Here is a 17,098-nt window from a genome sequence, read left to right as displayed (position 1 = left end):
AGACACGTCACTTCCAGCAACTCATCTCTAGCGTTGGTCGCTACATGGCCATAATATGTAAAGAGGCTTTTTCCTGGTGATCCTTAGAGCCAAGATTCCTTTTCTTGGCTCTTCTCTAAACAAACACCCCTGTAAATTACAGTTGAATCTAAATTTAGCATTCAATCCTAATTATTTTCCTCTAATTAGTGATTTGAGGTTGGGTTTGGTTCTGATAGGCTGATACACTGTCTTACTCATTTAAAAAATTTAGTTCAGTTAACCCAGCTCCAAACGTATGTATATGATGTCTCCATTACATTAACTCATTATCATCACATGAATCACTCTGAAGGCAATCAAGACCTGTTTTCCAGGCAAACTGTCTCAAAACAACTACAAAAAAATCAATAATGGGCAAAAGAAGCTTCTGCAATGTCATGAAAGACCAGCAAAATACACTGAGGCCGTGCCCCAACACAGCTGTAACATCCCATCCTTTCCACATCACTCAGAAGGATAAGAGAGCACTTTCCGTAAAGCCACAGAAAATGAAGGCTTATATGTCTTTGATGTCCCACAGCTGGAGGGAAAGACAGCAGTTAAAAGTCCACTAATCTTGTACCATTTCCCTTTCATCAGTTTAAGTTTTGAATTTTGGATGGCACTGAATCTAGAAAGAGGGGTTAATTGTTTAACCTTATAAAAATAATTATGCCTCTTTTTGCGCTGCCTTTTGGCCTCTTTCGTATTTTTAGTTTCCCAAAGGATTTGAAGCTCAACACACTGATAAACTCTTTAGTGAATACTGTACCTGTGGATTCAGTAAATTAAAATCTGAGACTAGACTTCAAGCTTTTTATAGACTTTGGATCAACCATGTTGTATGTGCTGTGGAAAAAAAAAAACCTCCCAACTTTTCTTTGAAACAGAACTTGAAATCAGGTTCATTTTTTTAAATCCAGTGTTTCAATTCTGCACATGTTCAATTCGATTCCTATCACACTGTTTATTACCACAAATTGGCTAGAAGAGGAGGTGGTGTGGCATAGCTAACTCTGTCTTAGAATGCTTTCAAACAGTTTTTTCAATCAGAATTTGTTGCAGTTCCGTAACTATTTGTCCTCCTGTATGTTGTGAGCTCTGGATTTTTTTTCCAGTAACGAGGTGGCTGAGTAGTGAGGATTCCTTACTCTCTCCATAAAGCTGATGTTCTGTTCAGGCCAGCCTTGTCATTCACGCAGATCTGCCTTAAGAATCTCAATCTCCATTCTAGCCACTGTCTTTTAAAGCTCCTTCACACTAACACGGTTCACAAATATGTTACTCCACTCTTCATTTCAGCAGGAACCAGAGCGCACACTCATTCCTCCCATCTACTCTTTCATTCCAGAAATCATGCGGCCCTTTTGCCTACTGTTTATATTATGGGGGTGGAAGGGATGGGGGGGAAATCAGGGAAGAGAAAGGGATGTGTTTTTATTTTGAACAGGAAAATTTATATAGTGTAAAGTGCTTAATCCAACAGGTCAGACAGATATTATTACTAAAATCTGACTAAGATAACAGCATTTTATTGATACCCTTAGTTAGCTTTTTTTTTTTTAACCTAAACAAATGGGCTGATAAAACACAATTTATTTATGAAGACAGGAAGAAGAAAGGAATAAACAATTTCTATGACAAAAACCCTGTACCAGTCCATAGCAGTTTTATGTCCAACTTCGCCTTCAGTAGGAGAGAGAAGGCCTTGTCCTTTCTGCTTACAACAGATACTAAGCTTCTGTGAATAGTGTTATTTGCTGACAATCAGTGGCTTTGTGTGTATATTTTCATACATACATATGTATGTATATACGTATATTTATACACACACATACAGAGCCAAGAAAGCAGATTCTAATCTTCAGCCCAGCCTTTCAACAGCTGCCTCACAAGGAGTCTCAGTGAGCTGCATCTTTCATCCTCTGCCATTCTTCATACATGTGTAAATAGAAATACAAAGTGTGAACTACAACATCAGAACAATACGCTCCTGTCATCCAGCACTTTGCACTCGTTTTGCAGAGATGCAAATACCTTCATAAATAATATTTTCTAAAGACCTAGGAAAAATTGCTCCAAGTTTCTTCACTGCCTTGAAAGTCTGTCTTGAAACCCTCCAGGTTTTCAGTCTTCGAACAGTTTTGTTTCCAATACTAGTTCACAGTTAGGCGCTGTCCTCCTCCGGCAATGAGGATGCGCCAGTCTTCATGTAGGACAAACTTTGTCCATCCTTGAGCTCCATGTTACAGAGATTATGATAATGTCTTTTTAGAAGCCCAACACCGAACCTATTTAAGACCAAACCCAGCACCTACTAAGGTCAGTAGAAAGGTCATTGATGTCAAGGTGGCCTTGCTCAGGTGTTCATCCCCCCCCACTGCATTATACTTATTTGTTTTCTCATCTTACATTAAAGTTGAATGTACATGTTCTTAGAGCAGATAGTATTTCTGTCATCAAATTCACAGTGCTTCGAACAAGAGGACCCTGGTTCGTTATTAGAGACCTCAATCTAAAGGTTAATTACCGTTACTTACTAATGCTCACTGACACAGTTCCCAAGTGCTGTTCGAAACAGCACAGTGCCCTACAGACATACACAGCAAAACCCGTTGCATTACAATACGAACTAGCCTGAATTTAAAGTAACTGAGCTTAAAAATTAAAAATTATTTTTGACTGATCCTAGTCAGCGAAGTTCATAGACATTCATAGACATGTGCTATGCAACAGGGCCTTCTGCTAATGATGAGCTTTCATGCGCTCAGCCAAGGAGAGAGGAGAAAGTTCTTGCAGTGCAGTCGGCATTGTCCTGTCTGAACACAGGAATAACGCATGACTTGGCCAATGGCTGTCACCAAGCAGTGATGTGTATGAAGCGCAAAGAGCATTTTCATGTTTAAGAGGAAATACTTTATTTTAAATATTCAACAGTCACTGTTGTCTTCGTATTGTTCTCCCAGGGTCTCAGCCAGAGGTAAGGCAGCTCACAGGCTCTGATGCCATGTTGCCAGGACGGCTGCTTGTCAGCCGTTGTAGTGTGCGCAACAGCAGGAGGCTCAGAACAAGCACGTGAAATAAAATGCTTATTCAGGAGACAGCACAATGGCTGGTTTTCTAAGTGGCATGAAGCGCTTCACCCTGCGGGAGCCCCCAGATCTCTGCACTGAGCAGCTGGGTTGCACTTTTCTCCTATCAATAGTAACGATAAATAATAATAATGATAGCAAAGTAAGAGAAAACCCTGATCTTACAAGCTACATCAGGTAGACTTAATGCTCCTTCCTCCAAGTGTACAGGGCTTATCTCCCCCCACTCTCCCCCTGCAGCCCCCTGCTTTCACAGGGCTGGATGGGGGGCTGAGATGCAGAACTGCCCTGTATCCAGGCAACGGGCATCGCTGAGGCTCTGCAATGCACAGGAGGACCAGCTGGGGCAGGTACACCCACAGACTTCACAGAATGCGGGAGACAAGGAGCTTTTCCAATTTTAAAGAATAAAAGCAGAGAGCAAAGCAAGATCTCTAACTACCTTCTGACAGCGAGAGCACGTTTCGAGGTCTCCCTGGGGCTGCCTGCTTTCCCAGCACCGCTTGCTGGGAAGGTGACAGGGACAGTTCACAAACTTACTGTGACTTTTTCTTTTATTTCTCAGTGCTGTGTATGATCTCACCTAGGTCCGCCTCCTCCTACTAGAGGAAGTTTCCAAATTTACTAGCCACATATAGGTAGCAGTCTCAATTCCTGGAGCTGTGTTTTGCTCAGGCAAAACCTACCAATGTCATGATTAATGGACATGCACGCATATCACCAGACTTCAAAGATGGTCTGTGGAGAGAAAAGGTCAGCTGAGAACAAACGATCCATCAATCCTTACATTCACAAAGGGGAAAAATTCTTCATGGGTGAGGGGATAAACCAGGGAGATGAGTGGGAGTACTACCACTAACTTCAGTGACATCCAGATTTCATCCATGGCGCTTTGGACAGATTTACTCATGACGCCCTGTTCCACTCTCCTCCCCTGTACAGCTGACGTTGACAGAGATTGAGATGGTCTTACTTTGGCAGAGGTACAGTATTTGAGAAAAGAACAAGGAACACCATGAAGCAAGAAAGCTATGGACAAGAGCTAAAAACCACAAAAATCTGGTCCCTGGGCACCTTCAATTCACAGATGATCTGCAGCCCACTGGCATTCAAAACACAATTTGCAGAGGATGAAGTTATTTGCCAGAGAACTGGAAGTATACTCATAGAGCTGTAGTGTTCAGCTGCCTCCCAAACAATTGCTGGAGCTGCCATATGGACATTATGTAATTGCAGCTATACAGGGAAGAACAATCATGAATAGAAGAAATAAATGTATAACAAATTGCTGCATTAAGATGCTCTGATTCAAACCAGACTTAATTCAAAGAAACCCTGCGTCTAGTACAAAAAAGAGGTCACAGTGGCCCCTTCTCACCTTACTTGATGCTGTGTCAGCATTTGAGGATCTTAGTGACACAACATTGTGCAGCAAACACAACAGATAGTCTAAGTATCCTCATTGTCACAGTACTGAAATACTATCCAGTCGGGATTTTTGCTTTCCTTCACCATGACTAGAAACGTTAAACAAACACTACCTAGGGGTGCATGTAACGCTAAAATCAGGAGCACTCTTTGGAGCTTGGGAATTCTCATGGCTCTTGCTGTAATCTCAGCTCCCTGCCCACGCCTTCCCTCCTCTCTTAACAATTTATACAGCCTCACTGCCTCAGCAAATAGCTTCTTTTCCCTCTAGTAGCTATTATTGTAGGAGACAGCATAGTATAAAGTTACTCATTAAGAGAGGTAGAGAACTACCTCCCTGGAAAATAGCATCACCTCCAGCTGAACTCTGGGGAAATATAAGTACAGTCCTTCTTTGATCCTTTGTAAGCAGGACATGGAACATCAGAAGGGACTGGCCAAAGTGCATGTTATACAGGTGTCCTCAAGGTGATTAATTCATCGTATGCAATTCCCACTACTGCTGTGAAGGGCAGCTCTAGTGCCAGAAGGCTAGATCCTTTGCAACACAGAGCGTCTCTTCACCAGCCACCTACACCAATTTTACAACAATTTGCTTAAGTCAGAAGTGTAAACTGAGACCTGGGTACCAGGTTCTTCTGGATTTCAATCCCAGTTCACCCACTGATTCACTGAGAGGGAAGGCAAAGCTCTCCTTGTATTTCACATCAAACCAGCTTTCGCCTCAAAATTCTTACACACATAAAGACCGTCTTGAATCACATAAATCTTCTTTACAGCCTTTCCCCTCCCCAACACGCCCTTTTTGCAAAAAGCCCTTTGCAATATTGCCTCAGCAAAAGCAAGACGACAACAAGCAGTTGACTGTGGCTGAGCTGAGTTGCATCAAAGAATCTGGAAGCAGAGGAAAGAGGAAAGAGAGGAGAAAGATGGGGAAAGGGGCAGGTCAGGGATATGGCACCCCTGCAAAGCTGAAGCACGGAGGTCCTTTCTGAGATAAGGAGTGCTCCAGATCAGAGGTGACAGCAAAGATCCAAGGGGACAACCTAACGTTGATCTATGAAACCACCGAGACATTCAGACCACACTTCAGCAAAGCCCTACCACCACTGGCTTCTTCAGGACCTACAATGTTAAACACCCATTGAAGTGCTTTAGAGAAAACAGGCCAGATGGCTTAGCCCATTGCAAGACCAAACTCCTCTGCCTGGTGCTACCCTGTACAAATCGATTCCTCCTTCAGAAACTAAAAACAAAATGAGCAGCACTGAAAGACACGACAGAGCAACCCCGATGGAGAGGAAACCCAGAGCGATGCTGATTGATTATTCACAGAATGCCTTTCCCAGGAGCTTTAATGAAGTACGTGCCTGGGACAGCAGCCCTGAGCAGCGCATGGAAACATTTGAAAAGCTCGCTGAGCTCCCCCCTGCACCCACAGACCTCCCTGCCTGAGCAGCATATTTAAAACAGTTCTGCAAAGCGCTACAGCCTGGGTCCCTACTAAAAACAACATTCCCTTCCAGCATCTCTTCCCCTTTAAATCAAGCTCAAACCCCGAATCCGGGGGCACCTCCAGTATGTGTATAATGGTATCCGTCCAACATTCCTCAGTAATAGCATCACTTGGGATGGGGAGGAGAGAGCTGCTCATTGGGGAAGGCATTGTATGAGGGATGCAGGCAAGAGAGGCAAAATATAAACAACATCCTTTGCAGGTTTCAAACAGAGCCTACTGCTGGTGCTGAGGGCAGTCACTTTAATCCTCAGCTGCAAGTCACGGGGACACAAGAAGAGGGAATTAGCAAAGAAAACACTTAATGATAACTATGAGCACTCATGCTTTACTCCCTCATTGCAGCTCAGAGTATTTAGTAACTCGGAGGAGGACAGGAAGACAGGAACGAGAAAAGCTCTCGTGAACAGACTACCTGCAACTACGAGCGACAAAAGCAACTCACCAGCAGAAGCAAAAGCAACGCCCTAATGGTCATTCCCCGGCCAGACCAACCCCAAAGGCTTCCAGCAATGGAGCACAGATTTCATATTAGCAAAAACTAAGAAAAATTACTCTGTGTCAATATCATCAGAAAGAACATTGCAAGGTTTTGGTGTTCGGGTGACAAAAACAAAATAAAAAGAGAGGGGAAGAATTGCTTCGGTTTGAACCGGAAGATTTTTCTTCTGAAACAAAACAATACAAAGGTACTTCTTCACATCAACTCCTCAGAGTGTTGTTCAATCTAAGACGAAACTTTATTTTTTTACATTTCCTACGTCAAAAAACATAACATAACCCAGCACACACCCCTAAAACACCACACCAAACAAACAAAAACCTCTTTATGTAAAAAGTTTGGATCAGATTTTAGTAGGAAAATGTGGTTTTCATTTTTAAATGTTGAAAGAATCAGCTTTGGCATTTCTAAAACAAAAATATGTTGCATTAAAAAATCTGGAAGTAAAGCTTTTGATATTTACAAATATATATGTAACCCTATTGTTGACTGAAACTATTTGCTTAATTTCAACTTGATTTTATGAAGATGTATGGTCTCTGTGAAGATTTTGGAAAAAAGTTTTGTGTAATTTCTGTCTTTCATAAAAATTATCTAGTACAGAGGTGTGATTCACAGACTTGATACACATAGCTGATTTTCTATTCACAGGAGAAGAAACATCAGATCACTACAGTTTTTGTCAATTAGCATTATTCTTGATAGGAAAACCACATAGCAAAAGACCAAGATCTCAAGCAGCTAAAGCATCACTTTTAGATTTGTAGACCTAATACTCAGGACTACTGAGTAACCCCTAGGGATTTATATTGCTAGTCCTAAACATCTGGATTCAGATTTATGCTTACATCTAGCTAGTTTGCAATTTTCCAAATGAGTCATTTCCAACTACATCTTTAAAAACAAAACAAAACAAAACAAACCCCAAAAACCCAAAAAACCCCATTTCATTACTCCTTTTTAAAAGGCACCATCATTTATCCCCTTTTCCTGAGATGAAGACTTGTTGAATGTACCCAACTTTATCTACCGTGTGGTCATACTAAGTCACTCGGAGAATCAGAGCTTTGCTGTACTAATCCTTCAGGTATTTCAAATGACCATAAATTGTATTCATGTAAGTAGTCCGAACGTACAGTCTTTATTTTGAACGCTGGCTTTTGGCAGAAGGAGACAGAATAGCAGGATGCCAGCTCCTGGTTCCAATCAGTTCAGTGAGAGTTTGGCCTTTAGTGCTGCTACCAGATAACATACAAAATTGGGAGGTTGAAAGGGAAATGGAAAAGCAGAGGCAGTTCTGGCAAGTGATTCTACTTTCCAGTAACGTGATCCATACACTAAGCCAACTCAACTAACAGGCCAATAACTTGCGATAAACTTACGGCTCCATTCTGAGAGATGAACAGTCAAGCATGGGAAAAAAAAGGACCAACTAATTCCTTTTCTTCTTGTTGACTGAACGCTTGTGGGAGAAATAAATTAAAATCGAGCATATTATTTTTAACCTCCTTGAAATGTACTCTTTCTTGGATGTACTTTGTAGCCACGAAGGTTATAAATGATCCGGGTCAGTTTGAGGAGTCAGTGACAAATTCTGCCTCGACATACATGTCATCTGTATTACACTGGGTGTCCGTCTGTCTCTCTCTAGCATCAGCACGGGCTGCCCGGCCAGCAGGCGGGAATGCTCAAGCCTGATAACCACCCCTGCCGCAGAACATGGGGAAACCGGTGGGTCAGGTAGCCATAAACTCTAATATCTTGTCACCAACAGTCACCAGGGAAAGCAGCCAGAAACAGCTCGAGATGGCAATCACAGAAAGCCAGTTCCCAGGAACAGCTTCCTCCCTGCCCTCCTGGGCTCAGGGCTGGCTCCTGCCGTGCAGCAGCGAGGGGCTGCTGAAGCTTTAAAATTTCAAGCCAGTGCTACAGCCCACCTGAAAACTAGCACCTGGTGAGTGTTGGGGGATTTGCAAATAAACCTTCCACAAATGACTAAAAAAAAGAAGTTTATGTTGCTTAAACATACTTCTTCGGAATTTATTTATTTTTGCACATGCTGCTGCGGGGGTGGGGGGGTGGTCCACTCATACATGTGTCGTGCTCCGCTTTTTTAGAAAAGTAGCAGTTGCAGACAGTCCCCTGTTGAGCTCAAGACCTCCAATATGCTGGGCACGGAAGCTAAAATACAGGCAGAGCACTGCCATTACATCCCCCCCATGTCATCCGGCCATAAAATGCCCCCATGTCACTTCTGCCTTACAGTTGCTGCCACACACCATCGAGGAGGGCAGCTCTGAATGTCCAGCACAAGCATGTCCAAGGCTGTTCAGTCCCTAGTTTCTTATCGGCCAGTACTGTCAACAAATGTAACGTCTGCCAAGGATGCAGCTCCCATCCATTAGAAGCTAAACGGAGAATGAGTTCTTTTACAAAGGACAAATCAGCCATTAGATTCTCATTATCTTTACCGTGCACAAGCCTGTCCAGCAGCTGACCTCTGTGTAGGCTCCTCTCGCAAAAGAGCTCTCAAGATTTTCCACTAAATAGACACAGCAATGCAAGCAAGAAACCTCAGCTTTAAAACAGGTCAGGGCATTCAAGAGTAATAATAACCTTTTTCATATTCCACAAGCTTAAAAATCAACTGCTTTTCAATTTTTTTTTTTTTATGTTCGATGCATGGACATTTTTGATGGGCAGTTTTTCATGTGAGGACAGGGAATTTCTGGATTACCTCTCTTCTTTTTTAATTCCCTTCCCCGTTCCTGCTTTGCCACAGAAAGAAGGAGCAAGAGGGGAAAAAAACCCCGAAGATAAACACTCCAGAATGAAAACTTTTTCATCCTCAGGTTTCTCTGAAAAGGAATGCAAAGCTTCACAAAGCCAGTTTCTACACAAAATAAAATACTTCTGTCACCTTTTTCTACAAGAGAAAACTTACCAGCCGTATTATCATCCTTATACGGATCGGGGAAAAAAGGCAGACAGGAATCAAGCTACTTCCCACTGTCAGAATGCAGGCTAGGCAGACAGATAGATAGTAATTGAATGCAAAACTCTCCAAACCCACTTCACTACTTATAGGGTAATACTATCCTTATTACCGATTTTAATAGTTATCACCTTTCACTGATCCCAGCTCTCATTCATAAGCCCAAGAAAAAAAGCTGCAAATACACACCCATATACCCTTCTTACATATCTGCTTCCTGAGAAATCTCTACAGCAGCTCTTAAACCAAGTCCCCAGCTTCACTCAATATTTTCAAAATTGACAAATCAATTGCAAATGTACTTCTGTAGGTCTCAAAAATAAGAGATGCAAAGCCTTCACTGCTGTTCTGAGTGACACCGTACCTCAGCCGCTCCACCCAGGACTCGGCACGGTGATGAAAGGCAGCTTTGCTTTCCTGCCCTGTCACATTGGGTAAACCCCATTTTTCCCTTGACAAAGCACTTCACCCGTGATATAGTCAGGCAAAAAAAAGCTTTAAATTAGCACTGTAGCATTAGAACTAAGTGACAGGAACTGATAGAGATTTATTTCTAACGACAATTTATTTCCTCCTCCTTCATTATCATTTACGTGTCACACAAGCTTCCGATTCCATAGGAAAACAGGCACAGCCAAACCCAGTCCCCGCATGCATCACGGTTAACATCAGAAACACCAGCTCCAAGTCTCTGAGGCAATACCTCTCAGAAGGTCTATCCACGTCCGGCAGAGTCAGCTGTCGCGACATTTGAGCCCTGTGGCTATTTGTGTCACCTCTAGACCCGAAGAGACAGAAGCAGCAAACCCGTGCCACATTTTCAGCAGCCACTTACAGCCTGATTAATTACCTTAGAGCACCTTCAGCAGCAGAAATTAAGAGCTGAAACCTCCTGCTACCCTAGCAGAGATCCCAAGGGGTGCACCTCAGCGCCAGGAGGCTGCTGGCCACTGCTGCTCAGGCTTGGAGCGAGACTGAACTGCTGCTGGCCACGCGTGCCCTGCCTGCCCTCTGGATGCATCGCCGACCTGACACTCACCCTTTACGCTCGTCTTTCACTTATAAGTGTGCGTACAACAAACATATCATCGTTTGCCGTGACAGTTATTAGGACAGTTACAAATGCGAGCAGAATGTAACCAAAACAGGAGGCCTGGGAGTTCGCAGAGAGCTCGAAACAATAGCTGTTGGGTGAGGAGCATCCCATTTATCTGTACAATGTTAACTCAGACGTCCAACGACAGCCATGTCCATGTCAAAAGTCATTAGCTGCTTCACCGGTTATTTGAGAACCGAGCACACGGGGCTTTGCATCGTTCCACACCACTCGCTGTGAGTGATATCTCCTCTTGATACCACAGCGGACAGCATTTGGGAGACACCAAATTACCTTTTGTGAAGAAAAAGCTACGTGAGGACGTTCCGCTGCCATACGACTGCAAACTCAAGCATCTTAGTAAAGCCCAGGAAGCTTCCACAATTGTATCTCTAGTATAAGTACAATTTATCATATGAGAAGATTCTCTCGGAGGCTCATTTTGCAGAGACGTGAGAGTAGCACAGTTTCTCCAAACAATTTAACTCAGAGTCTAAAGAAAAATTAAAGAAAATTATAACTTCCTTAATATGATATGTGCTTCCTTTGGTCAATGCGGCCTCCATTTCCAGGCTTTCATAAAAAACATCGAACCTTTAAGACGTCCTCACTCCGTTTTCATGAAATTTCAATTTCATTAAAAGTTGTCCAATTGTTCAACATTTGAAAAGAAAAAATTGTATATTGCCAATGCATACACAGATAATAATAATAAATCAAACAATTAATTTTCTGCAAAAAAAGTGTTTATAGAAAGTATTTTCCTTTCTTCCACTTCTGTAATCACACCTCAGTGCAACACAGATTGGGTATTATGACGTGATCGTGGCAAATGAACCCCAAGATTTGTTGCTGCTATTTCTAAGGAGGAGTGGTTTGTTTGTCTGCTTTTATTTTTAAGAAGCCTGCAACATTATCCGTTGCTGAACAGATTTTTACAGGGAGAATCAACAGCGCATCACAGGGAGTCAGAAGTGATGGCAACCACAGAGAGCACCGCTAAGGCCTGTATCCCAATGGCTGACACAGGAGGATACGAGAGGAAGAGTGCCCAACTCTCGTGTGCACATGCACAAGCACGTACTCGCTCCTCTCCAAGAGCTGGCTGTGTTCCCAGCTCCCAGACCTCTGCTTTTCCCTCTCTAGACTCTGCCTCGGCTTTCTGAAGTCAGGGGATTCAGCCTTATTTATGCTCCTGTTGCTCCAGCTGTTCCTCTGCACAAGTCCCTAAGTGGATTTGTTTGGAGTTCGGACTGATTTCCGAAACGCGGGCAGTTGATGTTCATCAACAAGTGACGGTTGCACCAGGAAACAAAAAACAAACCTCAGGGGTGTCTTCAGTCCTTTTCCTGAGCTGGCGCATGGTTTGACCCACCCCTGCTGCCTGCAGAAGCACCTCAGCCTCTAAAATGCTGCTGTACACACTCTTGCTTCCTGCGGGCTCAACTGCTTCACCTGGCTTTGGGGATAATTGAGCTATGGCCGTCCCCAGCAGTGGACTTGGCCATCGAGCAGGGCAGGGGAAGCCGGTGGCCCAAACCAGTGCTCGGCACTCACTCCGCACATCGTAGAATCATAGAATCATAGAATCTTCATGGTTGGAAAGGACCTTTGAGATCATCGAGTCCAACCATACACACACACAAAAAAAAAACAAACCAAAAAACCCAACCCAAAACCCAACAACCTTCAATCTCTGCCCTTCAGAGCATGCCCTGAAATGCCACATCTAGACGTTTCTTAAACACCTCTAGGGACGGTGACTCAGACACCTCCCTGGGCAGGCTGTTCCAGTGCCTGACCACTCTTTCAGTAAAGTAATTCTTCCTAATATCTAATCTAAACCTCCCCTGCCGCAATTTCAGACCATTTACAGAATCACAGAATCACAGAATTTCCTCTGGTCCTGTCATTATTCACCTGAGAGAAGAGGCCAACACCCACCTCTCTACAACCTCCTTTCAGGTAGTTGTAGAGGGCAATGGGGTCTCCCCTCAGCCTCCTCTTCTCCAAGCTAAACATGCCCAGCTCCCTCAGCCTCTCCTCATATCAGCAGGAACGAAGAAAGCACAAGCTGGGAGCAGGAGGGTCAGGTGTTCGCAACCCCGTGTCCTCATCTCACACAGCGCAACGAGGATTAGTGCCATTTCATAAACCGCGTTTTCAGGCAACGGGGAGGAAAGGAAGCCCCAGTTCAGCAGCGCTGTTTTTGTCCCAGCTTTCGATGACAAGTTGTAAAATTCTGGTGGAAAGAGATTTTCACCTCTTAAATTTTCGAGCACTGAAAGAGGGACAATTTGGTAGGGAACACCCTGGGAGCAAAAGGCAGGATCCCCCTGTAAGAGTCCAGGCGTGTTTGCATCAGGACTGGAAACAGGCAGTGAATAAACGGTACATTGTGAATGAAGAGGGACACAGAGGGGCACTCTGTGCCTCTGTCCCACTGCCTGAGCATCCTCTTAAGCAAGAAAAAAACAAAAGGCGAGGAGGATTATTACCGAGTTCGAGACACAGGAAAATGCACAGCAACATCCTCTGCTCCCGCCATAGTTAACTGAAGCTCATTTGCTATTGCTGCTGTGTCTAATTGTGAGAACAGAGCCAAAGCAAAACCTTTTGCAGAGACCAAGACTGAACACGTGCATACTGTAGCCTACCACTTTCCTTTTGCCCCGAGCTTCCACAAAAGCAGAACAACTTTCAGCAATAAATAAATAAATAAATAAATTTTTAAAAAGGCAACTGTAAAAAATCAATTTTTAGAAAGAATGTAGCATGATGCCATTTTCCTTATATGGCAACTGGTATCCCGTGTGGAGTCTCAAACAATAGCCAGCCTGGCAGGGGGTGGAGTAAGAAGACGACTTGGGGGAAAAAAATTATATATATATATATTCCCCGCTGGCCCTCACCCTCCATTTCCTCTTGGATTTCTTTGTGACTGCACTGAAAGGGGTCAATAGCTCCCAGCTTGAGAAATTCAGCTTTTGAAAGGACTATCACCAGCATCTGTATTTAAAGCATGCCTTTTACTTCACAGCCCCCCCCAGCTAATGCAGAGCTTTTAAAAAGCAAGCAGCAAGATAAACTTTCAGGGAATGAACAAGGGAAGAGTGGAGGAGAAACGGTACCTTTCTGCGCCTTGGGTTTACTGACACTTTTCACTGGAATAAAAGCTTGACTGGCAAAGCGGGGACAGGGAACATACGCTGCAGATGATCTAAAGCGCTATGGATCATTACACCTTGCTGCAGTCACCACCTCCCCATCCTTTAAAGTATGCTACAAAACCACATGGAGCAGCCAAGCACCAAGCTGGAAAAGAATTTCAACTGATTAAAAACAATGGGCAAATTAGCACTGGACTCAACGAACACATCAGAGCTTTGCAACTCAATCTTTAGCGTTTAAGAAATTCTGAACTGACAAACACAGGCAATCTAGTCAAATTTTAACATCTTAATTGACTTACCTTGATAATGAAACACTGGATCAGTGGCTAAGTTTATATTTAGGTTTTCTATTTGAGGAAATACTCCAGAAAAGCTATGGCACGTTAGAGCCAGGGATTTATTGGGAAGGAGGAGGAACAGGATTGCAACCTTCTCTCTTAGTGCCAGTGGATGTAGCCCATGGCATGGACGCTGGTATGTGCACAGCTTTTCAGGACCCCTGGCCCTGCTTCATGTTGCAGCCTCATTCAAACATCCAATAGCAATTATATTGCAGTCACTTTCTGTATTAGGATGAGTTTTTTAATTTGCTTTGGAAGTGGATGAATCCAAGCGTCCACACAAAAAGTTTGTACAGATCAACTGTTGCTGTAGTCTCCACGTGTAAACAGGTCTAAACCCCATCCATGTGCTTTAGAAACTGAGCAACGGTTCTCTCTACTAAAAACTTTTCCAAGTTTGAGGAGCGAACCGGCTGAAGCATCACAGAAGGAAGGTCCGCTTTGTGTTAAGTGGAGACAGACTAGATCAGAAGATCTGTGACTTTCCATCTCCAATTTATTTGACTTTATATTCATCTGGTTATTTGACCAGAGCCTTTGTAAACATCAGCAGAAGTCCACAATATTAATCTAAGACAGGCCTGAAATTCACAGATGGAAAGGTGCAGCCGTACCTCCAGCAGCACCACACACAGCAAAAAGCTATTTCATACAGTTCCTACCAACTTGTCCGAGAGAGAAATCAAAAATGAGGTCAGAGAATGCTCCAGAAACAGAGAAGTAAATTGCCTCAGAGAGCCTCTAGCACAAGCAGCATATGACTTTGCATTTCACTTTCGTTTCCAATCATACCGTCTTTCTCACAGGCATTCAAATACATTAGTCTGTGCCTTATCAGATCCTGAGTTACCATTGCAGAAAAGCTCCTGCGAGTCTGAGAACTCTGTAGTTCAGAGATGTTTGTAGGGCTGTAATGAGTACTGACAGATAAGCCACGCTCATGCATACATGCTTGCAACTGATGTCTGGTTTAACACAATACAGCCCTAAGCCTTCATAATACAGCATAGAAAACAGAATCCTTCCATCGCCTACTACTAATTGCATCTGCAGTGGTCAGGGATTGAAAGAGAAGTAAGCAGATTAATTCTATTAGACTGTGGAATAGTATCCCAAGGGGACAAGGGAAAATCCCATCATTTAAAACAGGACTGGTAGACGCTGCTGGGAATGATGTTACATACTAGTAGGGGATTAAGGGTTTGGACTAAAGGGCCTCATCTTTTCTAGATCTGGTTTCCATGAGTCATTACGATTAGAGCTGCAGGGCTCTTCTGTTTGGTTCTCCTCTCCCCCCCCCCCCACTTTTGGATGACCTGAAATATCTTACCCAGTTGAAAATGAAATGATTTAATTAATTTCTTGCTTAGCCCTTCTGCACCCCCTACACTTCTTTCTTCCTTTTCTTGAAAAGTTTTCTGCTTAAATAAAGGTAATTTTCAATATAAAATTATTTTAGAACAAGAAGACAAAGTATTGCTCCATTAATACCTTATATGTAACATTTTTTCTTTTTTCAGCATATTCCTCCCACACTTTTAGCCTATATTTATCTCAACTACACGAGCAGTCTTGGTCCTCTGAAAGTACATTTTTGATGAAAAACATTCCCCGTGCTTTATAAACACAATGTAAGGATTCACCCCTGGAGATATGGCAGGCAGAGGTGACAAAGCCCCTCTTGAGCCAAATGAATGGAAAAAATCCTCTGCCGAGTCCGCTGCAGCAAGCCAGAGCCAGCAGCAGCAGAGCCTCAGCATGAGGAGGGCTGTCTGCCTTACCTGCGTGCTGCTTTGAAGGGACAGGCCTTCAGGGAAATACTTGTTCTCCTCAAAATGTCGGGTGGTACTCAACATGCGTCAGTCAGGGTCCTTGCTTCAGGTCCCTAGCACCGTGATCCAGGCTGGTCAACCTGTCAGAAACAGCAATGACAAATAGGTAAGGCACACACCTCCATACGGGGCCTGAGGAGAAGTCTGTGACCTTGTTTTACTCACTTCTTCCCACTTAGGTAAAGATGAACTCTTTCTTGCGCATGTGAAGGAAGTGAGGGGAAGCATCTGGCAGAGACCCTGAAGTCTCTGGCAAGGTCTGGACTAAAGGCAAAATTTCCTCCTTACTTTCCAGACCATTTAGACTGGCCAGAAAAGGGCTTTGACCAGAAAGCAGAAGGAGGAACAGGACTATTTCTAGAAGAATATGAGAGGAGCAACAGAGTTGCTCTGCATCATCCCCTCCTGTGTCCCACTGAGCCCCTCTCCCTTGTCCTGGGGAAATGTGAAATAGCGCTTCTGTGCTGTTTCCCTGTGCTGTCCCCCTGTGCAGCAGGGAAGAGTCACCAGGGAAACAGGAGAGGACAGGAACGCCAGGAAGACATGCTGTGAGTCCCCCAAAGGCAAGTCCCAGAACAGTGCGTGAAAACAAAGGTAGTTAAACATTTAAGACATACACGCCTTCCTGTATTGTATGCAACAACGTGCACACACATCTTCACTTACTGGATAGGTGTTAGAGTACCACTGTATGCTGAATGGAAGGAGCCAGAAAAGACTGAGGATGGAAAAGAGGGCAAGGTGATGGAGCCAAGAGGCAGATAAGGGTGGGATGAAGATACCAACAGAGACCCAGAAGGAGAAGGGTTCAGTGGGAGATGCTCAGTTGGTGAAAGCAATAAGCAAGCAAAAGAAGGTAAATCAGAGCCTGGAGAAAGGCAGGAAAGACCAGTGGGAAAGGAGGAGGGATCATGCCAGTTCTTGTCAGCAGAAGTCAGCCAGACCTGAGGCAGAGAGGTGGAGCCAGCACTTAACAGAGCAATTGCTCTGTAAGGGCTTCTCTCTGGAGAACAGCACCGAGTCTGCATCTCGTTCTCCCTGACAGCTCCCATTCAGATATGAAGCTGGCGCCACACAAATCCATTTCATAGTATTACTTCTC

The 17,098-nt window shown here is 43.7% G+C and overlaps 1 protein-coding gene across 1 annotated transcript in view; it reads right to left on the bottom strand.

The window, feature by feature from the left end:
- The window catches only part of TSPAN18 (tetraspanin 18), a 127,674-nt gene that overhangs the window by 48,846 nt on the left and 61,730 nt on the right, over positions 1-17,098 (bottom strand). The window contains exon 2 of the mRNA XM_074584328.1: positions 15,946-16,076. The gene's annotated coding sequence lies outside the window, so the exon portion shown is untranslated. The remainder of the gene's footprint in view (positions 1-15,945; positions 16,077-17,098) is intronic.

Source organism: Larus michahellis, chromosome 4, assembly GCF_964199755.1.
Source record: "Larus michahellis chromosome 4, bLarMic1.1, whole genome shotgun sequence".
NCBI classification, from domain to species: Eukaryota; Metazoa; Chordata; class Aves; order Charadriiformes; family Laridae; genus Larus; species Larus michahellis.
The sequence above is the reverse complement of the archived record's forward strand: the minus strand, read 5'-3'. Positions and strand labels throughout refer to the sequence as shown.